The sequence below is a fragment of the Ceratotherium simum genome, chromosome 21 (assembly GCF_057802395.1).
Source record: "Ceratotherium simum simum isolate JZ-2026a chromosome 21, ASM5780239v1, whole genome shotgun sequence".
NCBI classification, from domain to species: Eukaryota; Metazoa; Chordata; class Mammalia; order Perissodactyla; family Rhinocerotidae; genus Ceratotherium; species Ceratotherium simum.
In genome coordinates, this window is record NC_141920.1 from 44,414,154 (window position 1) to 44,425,820 (window position 11,667).

At 43.3% G+C, this 11,667-nt stretch overlaps 1 long non-coding RNA gene across 1 annotated transcript in view; it reads right to left on the reverse strand.

Moving 5' to 3' along the window:
- LOC147914300 (uncharacterized) overlaps nucleotides 1-11,494 on the reverse strand; it is a 29,461-nt gene extending 17,967 nt beyond the window's left edge. The window contains exons 1-2 of the long non-coding RNA XR_015555665.1: nucleotides 11,237-11,494; nucleotides 10,630-10,830 (exon numbers count right to left, since the gene is read on the reverse strand). This is a non-coding gene — a long non-coding RNA (uncharacterized LOC147914300). The remainder of the gene's footprint in view (nucleotides 1-10,629; nucleotides 10,831-11,236) is intronic.
- Nucleotides 11,495-11,667: the final 173 nt, after the last annotated feature.

The following is an 11,667-nucleotide window of genomic DNA, read 5'->3' on the forward strand; positions in this document are numbered from 1 at the left end:
CCTTGGAGAAATGGCTGATTCTAGGAGTGGGACAGGAAATATGCAAGATGAGCCTGGAGCATCTTGTAGTGCCAGAAAGTAAGGAAGTGTGAAAAAAGAAAAACCCACATTGATGGGGATGTGTCAAAGGGTGCAGGAGCCAACTGAAAGAGCTCCCAGTGGCCAAAGCTGAAACAATTTGAACCACAAAATAAAGTAATATTGCCTTATAACTCAAAATATATAATAAGTATCCATGAGTCCATACTGATATAAATAAATGATTGAATAAATTACTAAATGGGGAAGAAGAGACAAATCTCCTGTGCAGAATTCCAAATAAATTACATAGATCCTCCATTGAATTCACAGTGATCAATTCCAGTGCCAGAGGAAAAACCGTGTTGGACTTACTGAGAGAAAGTCCATTGTCTCCAACATGTCACCTTCCTAAGGGATTTTAAAGGGCAGCTTTCACTGTGATTTTTGCTTTACATGCTGATGGCTGACTTTAGAACCCAAGCCTGAAGCCACTTTATTAACGACCTGTATAGCCCACCACAGGGCCATACATGAGGCAGGGCTCCGTGTTTGCTTTTTAAGTAGTCACAATGGTGCTTTATGGGGTACCATGTGGTGTGGTGTTTCTGCAATCATTGGGCGCTGAGATTGGAACATTTACACAAAAGTTGGTCACTGGTGCCAAGTGAGGTGACACCCTCCACCTTCTTCCTAAACAAACTTCCCCCTCCCTGCCTCCTCGTTCTTTCTCAGCCCCGCCCCATACAACCTTCTAATGCGTTGCCTTACGCCTCCACCCTCACCTGTTACGTTTGTGCCCACCATCTATTCCACTTTAAAACTAGGCCTCCCTATAATACCTCCCACTAGAGTACTGATGATTAATTCCCTCAGACAGAAGTGACTTGGAAACCCAGCTCTCCCATCTTAGCTGCAAGGACCTGGCCCTGATTCAAGCCCGCATAACACAAGCCAAATTACACACTCAGTGGTGAAGGCATGTTTTCAAGTCCCGCCCTTGTATGAGTGAAGGTGAAACAAGCTTTGTGTGACTACGTTGTTCAAACAGAGGGAGACGACCGTACTCCCCTCCACTGATTTCCAACGGTACTTCTTTCTAATGTTTCCTCTTACTTAGAAGAGGCTGAAGGGGAGGGCAGAGGGTAGTATGCTCTCTAAAGAGTTTGGGGCTGCACCCTATAGGATCGGGGAGCCACTGAGAGGTTTCTAAGAAGGTCAGGAAGAAGGTGAAAGGTGTCACCTCAATTGGCACCAGTGACCAACGTTTGTGTAAATGTTTCAATCTCAGCACCCAATGATTGCAGAAACACCACACCACGTAGCACCCCATAAAGCACCATTGTGACTACTTTTTCATTCATATTTTTGTCCTAGAAAGTAAGTTCAATTTGATGGCAGTGGTTACGTCTCCCAGTGATTTTACAGAGGGAGAAGTTTCATGCAATCAGTTAATTTCAAAGAGACTTCAAGATTTGAAAACAACTCAGCAAGGGTGGGGTTTCCTGAAGCTCTCAGGCTTCTAGTACACCTGAGTGTGAGCAGATTTGCTCCAGAGGCTTTATGTTCTAATGTCACCACTAGCCCCTTCTCCAGCTACCATTGGAACTGACACGGAAGGGACAGGAGCTGTGAATGGAGCACCAATGTCCCCTCCAGGAGAGCAGCGGTCACTCTGGGCACATCTGGGTCAGCCCAAAGCTGAGAGGGGTGGGAGCCGATGTGACCTCAGGATACCAAGACACTAGAATAAAGACAGCCACACAAGGTTCAGAACTTCTGGCCTAAAAATCAAATCGTGTTAAACTAGCTGTGCTTCCAAATCTTTGTTCCATCCTGATAAACATAAAAAAGGGATATTTGTACAGCTCACTGGGATCAACTTGAGGGAGCTTGGATAATTCTAAATGGAGCTTCATGGATAATAATTATTTACACTTTCTTTACATAATAGTCTTATAAAAACAAAAATCTATGATACTATAAATTATGAGAAAAAAATAAAAATGAAGTATTGGGGCAGATTTACATATTGAACTTGTGTAAAATTTCCTGATAACAAGTCTGTGATTTTTTTCAAAAAAATGAAAAACTAGAGCTTGCTTCTCTGCGTCTAACTTTTTTATACCAAGTTTTATGTTTAAAATGTCTGCAACGTAATTCCTGATCCAGAGGTTTTAAATGATAATCTCTTCAATTCTTGATAGTCATCACGGAGAAAAAACTTCCTCGGTACAGGAAGCGATGATAAAAATGCAAAGCCATTTTTTTCAGTTCATAATTTTACATAAAATTTTGCATAGAAGCAGGTCATACATACAGATGTGAGCACAAAATCTGTGTGCTACTTGATTAGTTTTCACACACATCCAGTAACAGCAACCAGATCAAGAAACAGGATACCAACATCCCAGAAGCTGCATTCATTCCTTCTCCCAGCAGATACTCTCCCCGCCCTCCCGACAAGGTAACCACATGCCTACCACTGTACGTGGAATTTACACAGATATGCTTGCACACGTCTCTCGGTGCACACATGTGTGCAGTTCTGCTAGGCCTTTATCTGGGGGTGAAGTTGCTGGCTCCTGGGGTTCACACCAGGTCATCTCCAGCAGATGCAGCAGAAGTGCTTCCAGCTAACGCTCCCACCAGGAGTACAGAGCATTCCAGCTGTTGCATGTCTTTGCCAACACGTGGTATTGTCAGTTAGAGCCATTATTTTTTTTTTAAGAAGTTTGTTTCATTTTATTATAGCAAGTCTGTATAACCTAAATAACACACTTTTTTTTTTTTTTTGAGGAAGATCAGCCCTGAGCTAACATCCATTGCCAATCCTCCTCCTTTTTATCCCCAAGGCCCCAGTAGATAGTTGTATGTCATAGTTGCACACCCTTCTAGTTGCTGTATGTGGGACGTGGCCTCAGCATGGCAGGAGAAGCGGTGCGTCGGTTCCGTGTTCCGGGATTGGAACACGGGCGCCAGCAGCAGAGCGCGTGCACTTAACCGTTGAGCCACGGGGCCGGCCCAGAGCCATTATTTTTTAACGGTTCATAAATTTACAGCACTTGAAATTATATTTAAAGGATCTAACAGCTCTTTTCTTCCATTAACAATGATACTGTTGACATTTTTTCTGATAATGTGACTGGATTTTGAATCCAAAAGAACTCAGTCACACCAAGTATTTGGAAACAAGGAAACCCTAATCCACAGTTTGGGCAAGCAAGGAGAGGGCGCTCATGCTGCCACTTGCTGGGATGTCACCACAAGGCCCACTCAGCTACGAACATACATTTCCTAAATAAGTGAAGAGAAGGATTCAGGACCACTGTCGGCATTGGTAGTAACAGGAGCCCTCCCCTCTCCCAGGGCCCAGCGGGTCCTCGACTTATGCCTCCTGGGGGCCACCGGAGGCTCACTGGCTGGAATGCTCCTACTTGCATTAGCACCACATGCCTGACTTTGGTATGGTCATGCTACTACTAATCAATTGTCTCAACCAGCAAGCCAAGGAGGAAGCAGACATAGCACTGTCCCCATGGTACAGAGGAGGAAACTGAGGCCCCCAAAGATAAAGGATTGTCGCCTGAGTGAAGCCAGAAGCCTGCTTCCCACCTCTTTGTTGCTGGGGAGCTCTGATCACAGAGGCCGACTTCTGAGAACAATACCCTGCTGGAGGCTGCAGGGCTCTCCCATCGAAGGGAGGGGTGGAAGACCTGAAAACAGAATTCCCAAGGGCCACTTGAATGGGGCATGTCTCTCAGAAGTCCATTTTCTAGTGAACATCCCAGTGAGGTGAATGCTGTTTCCTCAGAACCTACCAGAGTCCCTGTTGGGTTTTTCTGTTCTCTTCTGTTTCTCTCTCTCTCTCCTCTCCCCTCCGTGTGTGGTCATGTCTCCCTCCCTCTCTTTCCTCTCCTCCCTTTTTTTGCCTGTCTCTCTTCCCATTTTTTATTTTTAAAAAAGATTATTTATTTATTTATTTTTCCCCCAAAGCCCCAGTAGATAGTTGTATGTCATAGCTGCACATCCTTCTAGTTGCTGTATGTGGGACACAGCCTCAGCATGGCCGGAGAAGCGGTGCGTCGGTGCCGACCGGGATCCGAACCCAGGCCGCCGGTAGTGGAGCGCGCACACTTAACCGCTAAGCCACGGGGCCGGCCCTTCCCATTTTTTAAGTAGCTAAAATATAGAATTGGAAAATTCTAGATATACTTATTCTCCTTGTATTTACTGACCGAAGATATATATTCTCTGTTTTAAACGTTTAAACCAGGCGAATTTAATCTTTTACGTCTTTTGAGAACAAAACTAAAAACCAATTAGGTTGCTCTATAACTTCCTGGCTATGGACTCTGGGCAAGTTATGTACCTCTCTGTGCCTCAGTTTCCTCACCTGTAAAATGAGGATAATAACAGCACCTGTTTCATAGAGTCATTGTGAAAATGAAATGAGTTGATACATATAAACAGCTTTCTTTTCACTTTCTTTTAACAGCTTTATTAAAAGGCTTATGGTATATTAATTAATAATTACCATTATTATACCATAAAATTTACCTTTTTAAAGTGTACTATTCAGTGGTTTTTAGTAGATTCACAGAATTGTGCACCATCACCATGATCCAATTCTAGAACATTTTCATCACCTCAAAAAGAAACTCATTAGCAGTCACCTCCATCTCCCAAACCCCCCAGCCATTGGTAAGCAATAATCTACTTTCCTTCTCTATGGATTTGCCTATTCTGGACATTTTATATAAATGGAATCATATAATACCTGGTCTTTTGTGACTAGCTTCTTTTACTTAGCATGTTTTCAAGATATCAAGGTTCATTGATGTTGTAGCATGTATCAGAACCTCATTTCTTTCGTTTATTTGAGTTTTGAGTGTGTGCATACATATGTATATAATTTATTTTTTCTTCTTGGTGCTTTTAAAATTTCCTAAATGTTTTTCCAGCTTTATTGAGGCATAATTTACACACAAAATTGTATATATTTAAGGTCTACAATGTGATGATTTGATATACCTATACATGTGAAATGATTACTACAATCAAGCTAATTAACACATGCATCAATTCACATGGTTACCTTTTGTGTGTGTGGTGAGAACACTTAAGATCTACTCTCTTAGCAAATTTCAAGTATACAACATAGTGTTATTAACTATAGTCACTGTGGTGTACATTAGATTCCCAGAATTTATTCATCTTATAACTGAAATGGTCAACAGGCACATGAAAAGATGTTCAACATCACTAATCATTAGGGAGATGCAAATCAAAACCACAATGAGATATCACCTCACACCTGTTAGAATGGCTATCATCAAAAAGACAGGAGATAACAAGTGTTGGCAAGGACGTGGAGAAAAGGGAACCCTTGTGCACTGTGGGTGGGAGGTAAATTGGTTCAGCCACTATGGGAAACAGTATGGAGGTTCCTCAAAAAATTAAAAATAGAACTACCCCACTTCTGAGTATACAGCCAAAGGAAATAAAGTCAGGATTTCAAAGAGATATCTGCACTCCCATGTTCATTGCAGCATTATTCAAAATAGCCAAGATATGGAAACAACCTAAGTGTCCATCAATGGATGAATGGATAAAGAGGTATGGTGTACATACACACACACACACACACACACACACACACACACAGTGGAATATTATTCAACCATAAAAAAGAAGGAAATCCTGCCATTTGCAACAACATGGATGAACTTGGAGGACATTATGCTAAGTGAAATAAGCCAGACACAGAAAACAAGTACTGTATGATCTCACTTATATGTGTAATCTAAAAAAGTCAAACTCACAGAAGTAGAGAGTGGAATGGTGGTTGCCAGGAGCTGGGGGATTGGGGAAATGGGGAGATGTGGTCAAAAGATAAACAACTTTAAAACATGCATGGTGCCTGAATGTGCGAAGTGTTTGCTAATACATATAGTGATTTTTTTTAACCCTCCCTGTGGGTGAGTGGGCATCAATTTCAAATTTTCCACTTTGTAGTAGAACCTCTGCCTGAACTTACTTCTGTGATTATTTTAGGAGCTCCCGTCACCCAGAGTCTACAGTGTTTAAGCAGGACTTTTCCATTTAGTCCCCATTAGTGATGATTTACCACTGAGGAAGAGAGTGAGGAATTCAAGACCAGCCAGCACATGGTTCCTGGAGAAGAGCTGGTGGAAAGTTCTGACAGAGTACTGGGTCTTGAATCTTCTCCTATGTTGGGTGATACTGACACTGGAGCAGTAGATCCACACCCACACTTAACTTTGGGGAACAGTTAATTGTTGTCTTAGTCAACTCTGACTGCTATAACAAAAATACCATAGACTAGGTGGCTTAAATAACAGACATTTAATTCTCACAGTTTTGGAGGCTGGGAAGTCTGAGATCAGGGTGCCAGCATGGTCAGGTTCTAGTGAGGGCCCTCTTCCTGGTTTGCAGGTGGCCACCTTCCTGCTGTGTCCTCACATGGTACAGAGAGCAAGCTCTAGTCTCTTTCTCATCTTAGAAGGACATTAATTCCATCATGGGGCTCTACCCTCAGGACCTCATCTAAACCTAATTACCTCCTAAAGGCCTCACCTCCTAATACCATCCCATTGAGGGTTACACTTTCAAAATAAGAATTTGGGGAGGGGGAGCACAAACACGCAGTCCATAACAATTGCTACTTGTCAACTGTCTCCCCTGTCTTTTTTATTGTCATTATTTGATACACTAGTCTGTCTTCCTTCCAGGCATTGAGCTGCTTGAGGGATGGGGGCTACCTTGAATCCACTGCTCCTGGCGCATTCAATCCAAGTTTATTGAAAGAAAAGAGCCAATCAGCAAGCCTGGACTTGCCTTGTTGAAAATATATTCACTAGCAGAAAGTCTTCGAGTTGTCCCAGAAAACTGCTTTTATACAAACACACTGCACACACTTAAAAATATACTTAGATTAGATGGAATTTATTATTATTTTTTGATGAGGAAGACTAGCCCTGAGCTAGCATCCGTTGCCAATCCTCCTCTTTTTGCTGAGGAAGATTGGCTCTGAGCTAACATCTGTGCCCCTCTTCCTCTATTTTATACGTGGGATGCCGCCACAGCATGGCTTGATAAGCAGTGTGTAGGTCTGTGGCCAGGATCCAAACCCGGGAACCCTGGCCACTGCACCCCCCGCAAAGCAAAGCACACAAACTTAACCACTATGCCACTGGGCAAGCCCCTGGAAATTATTTTAATGGAAAAAAAAAATAGTTGGTTTCAATGTTTGATGGTATGCAGTCATTCTCTCACAACCCAGTGATTTCTGTGACAATAATCACACAAAACATCATTGCTTAGATTTATAAATATTTAAACAAATAACCCATTTTTAAATTTGACACTGTTAACACACAAAGTAGAATAACAATACATTTCAAGAAAACAAGTTGAAAAACTAGTCATGATAGAATGAAAGGCCATCTAACTCTCCAATGTACATTCTAAGGACACGTACCTCTGTTGAAGGCTCACTGACTTAGAGGGAAAAAATATCTGGAGTTAACACAAGCAAAAAGCAGTCTAATATAGTTTTTTTCTTTAGAGAAATATGCAAATATGCCCTGAATTAAATTGCATCTAACTCCAAGGTCTATTAGGGCAGGAAACTCATTTTCCAATTCAGTGGTACATCCACCTCTGGCTGAGAAAAATGCTGCACGCAAAATGACATTTGAAAACGGTATTTTTAAATTTTTTTATTATTTTTATTTTATTACATTTCTTAGGAGCAATATTCACCTCACGCCATTTACGCTCGCATAACAGAGGCTGGAATAGCAAGGCACTATAGGGATGAATGTCAGAGAAGCCCTTGCGTGAGGCTAACCAAGACTGAGCCCAAATCAATACCGTTCAAAGTTGTTTCCACAGAAAGAAGTTTGTTCTCTGTGAATTCTAATCTCCACATTTTTGTCACTTTCCCAGTTTTTTTTTCATGGTTCATTTCCAGTTTCATAGCCTTATGGTCTGAAAAGATGCTTGTTATGATTTCAATCTTCTTAAATTTATTGAGGCTTGCTTTGTTTCCCAACATATGGTCTATCCTAGAGAATGTTCCATGCGCGTTTGAGAAGAATGTGTAGTCAGCTGTTTTTGGATGGAGTGCTCTGTATATGTCTACTAGGTCCATCTCGTCCAGTTTTTCATTTAAGTCTAATATTTCTTTATTGACTTTTTGTCTGGATGATCTATCCATTGTTGTAAGTGGGGTGTTAAGATCCCCTACTATTATTGTGTTGTTGTTGATGTCTCCTTTTAGGTTTGTTAATAGTTGCTTTATGTACATTGGTGCTCCTATGTTGGGTGCATATATATTTATAAGTGATATGTCTTCTTGATGGAGTGTCCCTTTTATCATTATATATTTCCCTTCTTTGTCTTTCTTAACCTGTTTTATCTTGAAGTCTACTTTGTCTGATATGAGTATGGCAACACCTGCTTTCTTTTGTTTGCCATTAGCTTGGAGTATTGTCTTCCATCCTTTCACTCTGAGCCTGTGCTTGTCTTTAGTGCTAAGATGTGTTTCCTGAAGGCAGCATATTGTTGGGTCTTGCTTTTGAATCCATCCTGCCACTCTGTATCTTTTGATTGGAGAGTTCAATCCATTTACATTTAGGGTAATTATTGATATATGAGGGCTTAATGTTGCTGTTTTGTCACTTATTTTCTGGTTCTTTTGCATTTCCTTTGTTTCTTGTCCCATTTGTTTTGGACTGCCAATTCAGTTTGGTTGTTCTGTCTTATGATTCTTCTAGTTTTCTCTTTGTTTATCATATGTGGTTTTGCTTTGATTATTTGTTTAGTGGTTACCTTGAGGTTTGGGCAAAAAATCTTGTGTATGAGATAGTCCATTATCTGATGGCCTCCTATTTCCTTATACTAAGTCAATTCAGTCACTTTCCTCTTCCCCTTCTAAGTTGCTCTTGTTATACCTTATTCTATCTTGTGTTGTGGCTGTGTGTTTACAGTGATGAGGTTAAATTTATTTTTGGTGAATTTCTTCCTTTGATCTTTGAGTTTAGTATTTAAGTGGTTGCTAACCTATTCCGGTAAAGATCTACTATTTCTCTGATTTTGTCTACCTACTTTTCTCCTTCCTCCAAGCTTTGTGTTCCCTTTCTCTTCTTTTTTTCAGGACTGAGGGCCTTCTTGAGTATTTCTTGTAGTGGGGGTCTCGTGGCCATGAACTCCCTTAGCTTTTGTTTATCTGGGAGAGTTACTATTTCTCCATCATATTTGAAGGATATTTTTGCTGGATAGAGTATTCTTGGCTGAAAGTTTTTGTCTTTCAGTATTTTGAATATATCATTCCAGTCTCTTCTAGCCTGAAAAGCTTCTGTTGAGAAATCCACTGAGAGCCTGATGGGAGTTCCTTTGTACGTTATTTTTGGTTTTTGTCTAGCTGCCCTTGATATTGTTTCTTTGTCGTTGACCCTGGCTAGCCTTACCACTAGGTGTCGTGGTGAAGGCCTTTGTCTGTTAATATATATAGGTGTCCTGTTGGCTTTGCTTACTGGTATTTCCTGCTCCTTCCCCAGATTTGGGAAATTTTCAGCTATTATTTCCTTGAATAGGCTCTCTGTTCCTCTTTCCCTCTCCTCTCCCTCAGGAATACCTATAATTCTTATGTTACATTTTCTAATAGAGTCAGATATTTCTTGGAGTCTTTCTTCATTTCTTTTTAGTCTTAGTTCTCTCTCTTCTTCCATCTGGAGTATATCTGTATTCCTATCCTCTAAAGTACTAATTCTTTCCTCCATATTGTCAGCTCTGTTCTTTAAAGATTCCAGATTCTCCTTTATCTCCTCCATTGTGTTCTTCATCTCCATCAGCACTGATTGGTTTTTCTTTATGATTTCAATCTCTTTTGTGAAGAAACTCCTAATCTCATTGAATTGTTTGTCTGTGTTGTCTCGTATTTCGTTGGGTGTTTATGACAGCTATTTTGAAATCTCTGTCATTTAGTTTATGGATTTCTGTGTCTTCCGGGTTGATTTCTGGGTGCTTGTCATTTTGTTTCTGGTCTGGTGGTTTCATGTATTTTTGCATTGTGGTTCCTGTGTTGGTTTTGATTTTCCTCACCCTGGAAGTCTCTGGTTGCAATTTCCACCTGCCACCACTGTCTGGTGGTAAAGGGCTGTGTAGTCTAAGCCCCCTGCGCTCTGCCCACGTTTTTCTGCTGCAATCAGCAGTTTTGTTTTTTTTTCCCCGCTGCGATCCATGGGTCCAGTCGTTTGATCAGGTCTGCCTTGGATCGCTAGGTCTGGTCTGGTCGAGCTGCAGACTCCGGGTTGCGGGGAGGGGGGAGCTCTCTCTTTTGCCCTCTGGGTCCCTGACGTGGGAGGCTTCTCGTTTGCCCCTCTTTATCCGCTCTCTGGGGTGCTCAGATGTTGATGGTTGCCCTGTGGCTCCTCTGAGTCCTCTGTGTGGGAGTTTCCCACTGGCTGAGAGAGTCCGAAGAGCCACGGTTCGCCCCCCCCCAGGGCCACCCCTCCCCCCTCTCTGGGAGCCATGTGGACCGGGATCGCTGATCTGATGGGGAGGGAGCGGAGTTCTCCTTACCTCTCCCCACTTCCTCTGGGGGCCCAGCACGTTAGATCTCAGATGTGCGGCAGTGTGGATCCCTCCGCTCTAGGTTTTCACTGTCTGGGATTCCGTTGTTGGTCTGTGGCTGTTGCTTTTGTTGTATCTTGTGGGGGAAGAGTTCACGGGAAAGCTCACTCCGCCATGATGCTGACATCACCTCCCTGTTCTCTGTGAATTCTAGTGTGAAAGAATGACAATGAAAATATCTCTTCACTGGAAAGCCAAACGTCTTTCCGTGCCTTGCACAGCACTTTGCGCTACTGTCAACGCACTGCTTCATGCCCTCACTCACATTCCCAGTAACGCGCTATCAGGAATCCTCTCCTACCGCGGCGGGACCTGAGGCTCCCAGGGAGTAAAAGTGATCTCTTAAGGATTTACATGGGCAACACGGTGACCAGCGCTTTTCCTATCAGGAGGCAAGGAGGTGTTGCTGCCCCGTTAGCATGCTCTTTAGACAAAAGGTTCTTCGATTTTAAGAAAAATCAGACCCTGACCAGCCACCCCAGATCGCCAAGGTGAAAGCAGGTGACCGTGTCTACACGTTTAAGAAGCAAAAACTCCATCTCCTGGTGGCACTTACCCCGCCACAGGGGCAACGGGGGCTGCGTTGGTGCAGCTGGTATTGAGCAGAGCAGCTGGGTCAGCCCTGCGCTCAGAAGGGACGCGCGTGGGAGAGGGGTCAGCAAGGTACCGCATCGGGAATCCAGGACGCCTCCCGCCGCTGGGGGCGGGGGGCGGGGGGCGGGGAGGAGATGAGGTGGCTCAGGCAGGGAACCCCCTACCCCGGCAAGGTGCTGGGGCCAGCTTTGGGTCGGGGCTCTTTAGAATTTGAATTGGGAGTTCTAACCCGGCCGCCTGCAGGGTGGGGAGGGGATCCCTCCTGTCTGGGGGCCGCAACCAAAGCCTCGCTTTCCGCGAAGCCGGGGCGCCGCTCGGCTCTCGATTGCTCGCGTCTGGCGGCGGCGGGCGGCGCTCGCGGCGGCGGGGGCTCTGCGCTCGAGGAGTCGAGCC